Source organism: Episyrphus balteatus, chromosome 1 (genome assembly GCF_945859705.1).
Source record: "Episyrphus balteatus chromosome 1, idEpiBalt1.1, whole genome shotgun sequence".
Classification (NCBI taxonomy): domain Eukaryota; kingdom Metazoa; phylum Arthropoda; class Insecta; order Diptera; family Syrphidae; genus Episyrphus; species Episyrphus balteatus.
The window spans coordinates 2,503,034-2,511,957 of NC_079134.1; positions in this window are offsets into that span (position 1 = coordinate 2,503,034).

Genomic DNA, 8,924 nt, shown 5'->3' on the forward strand with positions numbered 1-8,924 from the left:
TCAAAATTGTTATTTATTTAGTTTCTTTGTTTAATTTTTGTAATTTTAACTTCGCGAAGGTCTTAATTTGATTTGCGTTTTACCGTCGCTTTTGTTGCGTTGCGAATTTACCTATAATTTCGAATTCGAATATTGTCGAACATTGATTGTCCCATAATAGCGATCGAGAGCTGTTGCATTTTCTTCCTTTTGGATTCTAGAACTGGTAAGTTGTTGTACCTATTTTTGTTGTGTCTTTTGTGAGTTGCAAGAATTATAAAATGGTAGATATTCATTGTGTTGCGCCACTGAAAGCAACGACGGTGGCGATGCGTAACAACCAATGGTAGCTCGTGTTTCGCACACTCGTGATTCTAAATGACAGCTACTGTGTAGGGAGCTGTCATTTGGAGCCCGATATGTACGTATACAAGGAGATCGTTGTTCGTTGATGATGGTGTTGGTTGGTAAATGACTGTGTAGTAGTGTGCTGGTTCAGCTACTGGGCTTAAGCACCTCCTTCTGCGGGTAAGACGAGTAGACACCACACTACTGACTGGTGCAACAGCACACGGTTGGTTTCTGGGTCTGGCCTCGTCTTACTTATATGTGTTTACCCAGCAGCAGTCCATTCATGGGTTTCCTTGTGCGTAATTTATACTTATTGGACGACGAGTACCTCTCTCTATCTGTGTGTGTGTGTGTGCATGTTTGTTGAATGAGTGTGGGTTGGTGTTGGTGATGAAGGTGATGTGTGGTGTATTTGTTGTATGTTTTACCAGGTGAGGACGAAGGTGAGGAGATGAGGCCGCACAGCTGGTGGCACTTCGAGGCATTAGTCCATTAGTCTAGTCGGTGGAAGTGAGGCATTCGGAATTTAATTCATTTTGCTCGTCTTGTTCGTGAGCAGCACACCGTATACGCGTGACGATCTCTTCTTCTTCTTCTTCCAAATTTGTCAGCAGCAGAAGCAATCTTTCGTGTGAACCTATGTGATTTGTTATTCTTATAAGCAGTCTCCTATTTTTATAAGTGTAACGCCAACACTATATCTTAATAATAATTTTGTCCTCTTCAGTCAGTAAAGTTGTGGCAGTTCTCAAGGTGTGATTGGTTTGTGTACTGGTAAGTCTCCTCTTCTTTACTTATTCTTATTTTACTCTCAATGAACTCTATACCTTTACCTACATATATATTGTGACACTCTCGCTACTGGCTGTGCGAAACCCCTATCATTTGGTTGGACATTCGTGTTTTTTATGCCCGTAGCCCGTAACGCGGTAGCGGCCTCTTTTTGTATGTCGTGTTGTGTATATGCGCGCTGTGTAGTGTATAGTTTTGCATTGGTATTGGTTAGGAACTACCGGTTTTACGCGTTCTTATTGGCGAGTGAGTGTTCTTTCTTCAAATTTTGAACAAAAAAAATAACGAAAGTAAAAAATATTGGGTATCGGTGGAGAATAGTGCGGTTTGGTATAACGCACTTTGTGTAACTTTGGTTCGATTGGATTGGTAACGGCTAACCAATCAAATTGTAACCGTTAAAAGCATACATTGTTGGCTTAAATCGTGCGACGTCATTTTGAAAACTTTCCGGGAAAATGGTTTTTCCCCAAAATGATGATCTTTTGCATTTAGGGATTTGTGAACAATAAGGCGGAGTTTGGAGGAATTTTACTTGATTTTGGTAAAAACCTTCGAAATTTCGAATTCGATTTCGGAAGAAATTGAGTTCCTGTTATAATCACAAAAGTTCCTGGCTATTTTCGGTGTAAAAAACTTTCGCCGTGTATTTTCACCAGCCTAGTATTGTCGCGCACAATATTTTCGAAAACTGAAATTTAGAAATTTCGAACTATTTCTTGATTTATTTTTTGGGTTGATGATAGGTGCCTATGTCCTAATTGTTTTCTATAGGGAAGTTATAGATTCCAGAGCGTGTTAATTTACCAATTATACGTAACGCGTTACGTTAACTTTTAGAAAAATGTGTCAGATAGTTTGAAATTATGAACTTCTTTATGAGTGATAAAAATGCTAACGACGGCATTTTTATAAAATTTTCGTTACCATTAACCGTTCTCTTAATAAAAATATTAAAGGTTTTTGTAACGCTGCAAGGTATCTATAAAATTGGGAGAAAAAGAGATTTCTGACTTTTTATGGAAGCTTTCTTATTTCCACTTATTTAATTTCTTTTTTATGAAAAGTAAAACAAGATTCGATAAACCAACAATTTCTTGTAACAAATCATTTTTGTTTACCATTTCAATGTAGTTTCGATAACAAAGTTATCATAATAAATCAATTAAATTCCAATTGGTTCGTGTTCTATTGATCAACAGCGCGGCCTTTAATAAAATGTCAGTAAATATAGCTTATCCATATTGATATCTATGTATGTCTGTTTATTTTGCAGTTGTTACAAAGCTTATCTGCAACGGGCGTGTAGAAAAAAAAACGAACAGTAGCATTTTAAACAACGATAACATAATTAATCGATAAATGAAATCATGTAGAAACTTGGCATCACTTTTCTCAACTTACTAATAAAGTGTCAACAAATTTATGACAACCTGTCAGAATTACACAGAATTATTAATAAAATTGATTTTTAATGGGAAATCATAAAATTGCTTATATAGCTTAGCTAATATCTTGAAATATTTTTTTTTTATAATCTGTATGCATATTTTGTTGATTTTTGAGTTGTATATTAAAATATAAAACGTTTTTTGATTATTGTTGATATCATCTTTAATATTTTTTTTTTGTTTTTTGAAAAATTTGCATAAATTCATAATTCAAAGGTTTTTTGTTTTTCTCTATTTTATTTTTTATGATTAAAAAAACCTATATGATCATACACTAATATGGTAGCGAAATATATTACTAATCGAACTATTAATAACTTTTTTTTTTGTTTTTTTTTGTCAAAGTTTGATCGGAATTTTTGGTTTGAATCTTTGATTTGTTTCTTGCATTTTAAATAAGAGAATATTTGTCATACAAAATGAATTATTCAGATTTGATTTCAATTTAATGAGAAATGTGTGGGAGCATTTAACTGTTAAAAAAACTATTAAAAAAATCTTGATAAAATGGAAGTTGCCTTTTGTAAGCAAAATTCAAACTATTCCGTAATCTAATCAAATTTTTTCTAGTTTTGCTCTCCATGTTAGCTATATAGGGTAGAGTTGCCTATTTGCGGCCGTCTCCAGTTTCCGGCCACCTTTCGGAAAATCGTTATAACTAGTGATTTCGTAGGCTTTATTCCAAAATTTCGCTCTTATGCTGTTCTTACATATAAATGAAAAGCATAAGAGCGAAATTTTGGAATAAAGCCTACGAAATCACTAGTTATAACGATTTTCCGAAAGGTGGCCGGAAACTGGAGACGGCCGCAAATAGGCAACTCTACCCTATTCGGTTGAAACTTTCTTAAAAGACTTAAGTATATTCATTCATATAATTATATGGATATGTAGATCATAAAATAAATATCAAAATGATTTCAATAGTGGCGCCCGGTTCAAAACCTATTTCTTTATTCACTTTGAAAAATCTTTAAAAGCAAATTGTTAAACATTATCATTCTATTCAATAAATATATTTTTTAAACCAAAAATAGCTAAAAAATAATAAGAAAAGTTTTGAAAGTTTATTTTAAAATGGCTCCCGGGTGAAACTATTCGTTATCTTGAGTGGCGCCCCATTTCAAACCCAATTTAATGTTTATTTTAGTCAATTTGAAACAGTCAAGATTTAAATTATACACTCAAAATTTAGTAAAACAGTTTTCAAAGTGAAGACAAGAAGTTCTTCAATTTACAAAAAGTGGCACCTTTTTTAAAACCTACATCTAAAAATTTAATCAGTGTTCAATCTTTTGCATTACCTTTAGTAAACTAAACAAATTGTTTGACATTTTGAAGAAATTTTATATCCAAATAAATTGCGTAACTTATGTTTCATGTACATGTACAAGGTTCTATTTATTTTATACCTTTGTTTTCACCAAGAGATCGATTTCGATCATTACTGTCCACTTTTATGGATATCCGTAGATTTGGGGCATATCTCTCACAATTAACCTACAGTTTAAATTTGTGTTTTTGGTGCGTGTGGTACACTCTTTAATATAAAAATCCAATATAACACAAACGTTGAAAAAATAAATAATTTATAAAGTGGCGCCCGGGTCCAACACATTTTTATTAATTCCTGCTTTGCTTATATTTTTTTCTCAATTTGTAAATTATTGATGTAGGCATGCGTCCACATTTTTGTGTTAGAAGTATAAAGTTTGAACTCTGAAAAATAAATTATTTATTTTATTAGTGGCTCCCGGTTAAAAACAATTTACTTTATTTTTTGATAAATTCCAACACCAAAGTTTAAATTATAAACATTCCATTTATTTCAATAGATAAAATAGGAAGATGCTTAAAGAAGTATTTCGTTACACCAGTGTTTAAGAATTTTAAGAATGGCGCCCGGTTCAAAACTATTTTAGTTGTTTTTCATAATTATTGCATGTAATTTCAGTGATTTCCTGATTATTTGCCGCACAAAAATGATCAACTTTTACAAGTTTAATAAAATTATAACAGTTGAAACTGTAAAAGGCAAAATCAATATGAAAATGAACAAATGGAAAATACATTCGTTGTAACGAAACACTAGAAAAATGTGAAAGATGCAATATTTTGTAACATGTTAATTTGCATATACAATATTTGTTTCAAACGGTTGCTTTTTCACTAGCAAAACCCTTTTTCTATAAAGAAGCAGTGAAGAACTCATGAATCAATTGTCATACTTCTTTTCTACTTCTTGGCTAATAAGTGTCAAACAATCAGTGAAACAAAGGGTGTAATATCACCCGGTGATCATAAACTATTTACAAGTGTCACAATGGACACATAAACTACTCAATTCTAGATTAGGTACCGCAATATAAAGAAGAACAAAATACACACTTAGGTACAAAGTACCTACTCTAAAAACGTAGTAGCACTTTTCTACACACTCGATAAAACACCAATGATCGAGATTAATGTGTCGACCATCACACAGTATACCATGACCATCAATCATCCTGGATATACCAACTTGTATAGTCGCGTAAGATCCAAAGAAGTGCGTAATTACCACCTTTATACCAGATCAAAATCATTTCTTCGGTTTTGTGTTTTTTTTTTTAAACATATAAGTTATAAAGTAGACCCTGCTGCGGCTGGCCAAAGTCAACAAAAAAACACCAACAATGATCTCAATTTTGATTCATTGTTATGTGAGTAGGCTCAAACTCGTCAGTTTTTTCTAAGAATTCCAAACAAAAATCAAAATAGACAAAAAAAAAAAAAATCTAAATTATCTCACCAAAGTCCTCTCGTTTTCCTGACCATGGTCCTGGGAGTTTTCCCTTACATTTTTGTTCTTTTTATCTTTTTTTTTTTTTGTTTTGTTGAACAAAAGACCACAAAAAAAGAAAAGAAACTTGTTTCGTTATTCTGAATCTGATTGCCATAGATCCACCTCTAAAAATCAAAATATAGATTTGGAAAGCCACACAAAAAAAAAAAAAAAAAGGTGGCAGCGGCGACACTTTACTCATTTGTAGATATCAGGACCAAGTTTTTTTTTTAATGTTAACCCTCTGATAAATGAACTAACTTAAACCTAAAGAGTTCTTATAGAAGTGGTACTGGAATATTTCACAGAAAAAAGTGGTAACCATGAAATTTTTGGCCAAAGTTGGTTTCTACCTGCTCATCTCAGCGCGAACATAGCGCAACAGGGTTTTCCTACTTTCCCGCAAATTTTTGTCTTTCTCTCTACCTTTACCTTGACTCCCTATTGAGAATGAGAAAATCTGAAAAAAAAACATCCATGAGATGTGTTGGGAATGTTACCACCACCTCTCTCGCTGTCATTGTGTATTTCACAAATCTAATTTCACGCAGCATTAAAAGAATACTGGATATGCATAAACAAGAGATTTATTTTTGTCTGTTTGTTCGTTGTGTTGCTTCCTTCAAGGAAGCTACACAACGACAACCCAGGAGGACCATCAGGATTACCTTCAAAAACCTTCATCCATCGAAGATTGAAGACAAAAGCAATGTTTGCAAATTCTTAATGGATTTTCATTACCTACCTTTATATTTTTGTTAAGTGTCAGAATGGCGTTTCGTCGCGTTACGTTTACGTCTCGGTTAATCTCTATACGGAACCTAAAGAAACCTAATTACCTGATGGTCAAACACAGAAACATCGGATTAAGAGACCAAGTCTCATGCGGTGATGTTTCTCCAGCTTAATTTTACTTAAGCCACGAACCATGACGATGACAACAAGCGTGTACACTAGCGACAACAACACGCGGGACAGCGACAATGACGAAAAACGAAAAGGGTTGTCAGTGACTGCCAGTTCTCGTAGTCACTATATATTTTGTATAGAGGGCCTCTCTGGCTACCTTTAGCGCCAGATATTTATTTCACCATAATGTGGGGGCCTTTTTTTTACCATCAAAGCAGAGTCCCTCTGACAGTTCGAACAAAGAAATCGACAATGACAACGAGAGAAAAAGAATCCATAAAAAGCGCTGCAGCCATAATAACCCGCACCGACTATAAAAATAAAAAATTACACAAAAAGTTATGAACATAATTTGAATATTTTTCGAAAATGTCCCTGTCCCCGTCCCCTTATGTCGCCCGCGCACACTATCCAGCTGTGAATTCGGTAATAATTGCGCTACGATATACGACGACCCTCGTCTCTCTGGCCTCGCATGGACCATTGTCATCATGACATTCCACACACACATTATAGCTATACATCGCGTACAATATGAAATGATGACCAAAATGTTCTCTCTCGACTCAAGACCATGGGAACCACATCGTCAGGCTTATTAATCACCGCAACAAAACGTCAGAATAAAACACAAAAATACCTAACATACTAAATCTTTAGCCAATATGTCAGTCGCAGTAAATGTCAATACCTGGCTTCAATTTGTTTTCGGTGTCAGCACCAATAAAACACTATATACAACGAAGCCAACGACCGACGCGACGACTAACGACGAGAATGACAAGCCTGCAAAGTGTTGTTTGGTGTTTCAAAAGCTTCCAACAATAGACCCACAATGCCAAAGTTAAACAAAGTTCCTTTGATTGTGGGTTGATAAGCAAATTAAAACTTCTTTCACCAACAACAACAACAACAATAAAATCATCGAAAATTAATTGAAATTTTAGCATTTTCTGTCAATTAATATAAATATGGCGGACTTATGAGATGCTGTCTTTGCTACTCTATACGAGCTTAAAAAGTCATCGTCGCAACTTGTTGTTGTTGTTGTTGGTGCGCTTATGATGACTTGAGCTGCTGATGGTGTGGTATATTGATGCGGCAGGCGAATAAAATGCTTCCCTTCTCTTGGCTGGCGCATATTAATAATCAGGTAGTTATATTTGGAGCGAAGGCAACTCGTTTATTTTGCCGCTCAGCAGGGGGTGCTGATGTTTGTGTGTCTGGATGATGGGGGGCCTTCTGGGTCGGGTATCTTGGCGTTCCACGAATCGCAATTAGTCGATCTTTGGGATTTTAACTTACAAAAAAGAAAAAAAAAAAAAAAAACAATGGCCTTGGGGTCACCATATTCAGTAAACTGCAAAAATTATTATTAATTTCTGCAATCATATACAAGAATATATTGTATCATCATCATAATCATCTTCATCGAATTGGTTGTATTGAATTTCATTCGAAAATATTTTTTAACAAACTGGAATACATGGTCTTGCATTGCCTTGCAAAATTTCCTTCGTTGGCAGTAATTAAAATGATGATGTTTCTTGTTTGTTCTTTGTTTGTAATTGATAAGAAACATAATTGTTCTTTAAAATTCACTGGATAATGGATTTCCCATAAAGTATAACAGTTTTTTTTGACAGCAATTGAAGTTGGAACTAGGAATGCTTCCACAAAGAAAGAGAAATAAGATTAAATTTACTGTAATACTGTTATATAACAGTGCAGTTTTCCATTTTCTTTTATTTAAAAAGTAAAATAAATACTGTTATATTGTTTCATACTGTTATACAAAAGAAAATTTGGGTGAACTTGTCCTTTATATTAAAAGAATGAAAATGATAACTTTAATTTTAGGTTATGTTATACTGTTATACAAACAGAAAACCTGTGTTAATTTATAATAGACAGCCCCAGTATCTTCTACAGTCGTGTGGTTAAAAGTGTATTCAAATGTGTTTGGTCCTTCGAGCCGGATTTCAACCAACAAAATCAGTATAATTCTTTAAGAACATCTCCCCTAAAATTACTTAGCCTTTTTGACATTATAACACTTAAGTTTTGCATTTTATGTCACTTATTTTAATTTGTCTCTTTATTTTTTTTTATATCTTTTCAGGATCTAAACGGAATTATCATCAAAAATTATTTATTTTCGAGCTGTGAAATCAAATTAACAAAAATAACAAAATGTTTGCTGTAATGAGAATTGATAATGATGACTGCAGGTCGGACTTTCGTCGTAAGATGCGACCGAAGTGCGAATTTATTTGCAAATTCTGCCAGCGTCGTTTTACCAAACCATATAATTTAATGATTCACGAACGCACCCACAAAAGTCCCGAAATTACATATTCTTGTGAAATTTGTGGGAAATATTTTAAACAACGTGACAATCTTCGGCAGCATAGGTAAGATAAAGAGTTTTATAAAATTTTCATTGGTATAATTTATTTGACGATATAATAATAAATTTAATGGTGTGATATATTGTTGGGTTTTCTTTTTGGGACATAACATTTGACTGTCACAAAATAAATTCCCTCTATAAATTCGTATAACACTTTTTGATGACGAAACATATTTGCATCCTTTCTGTCAAAGGTGGTCAAATA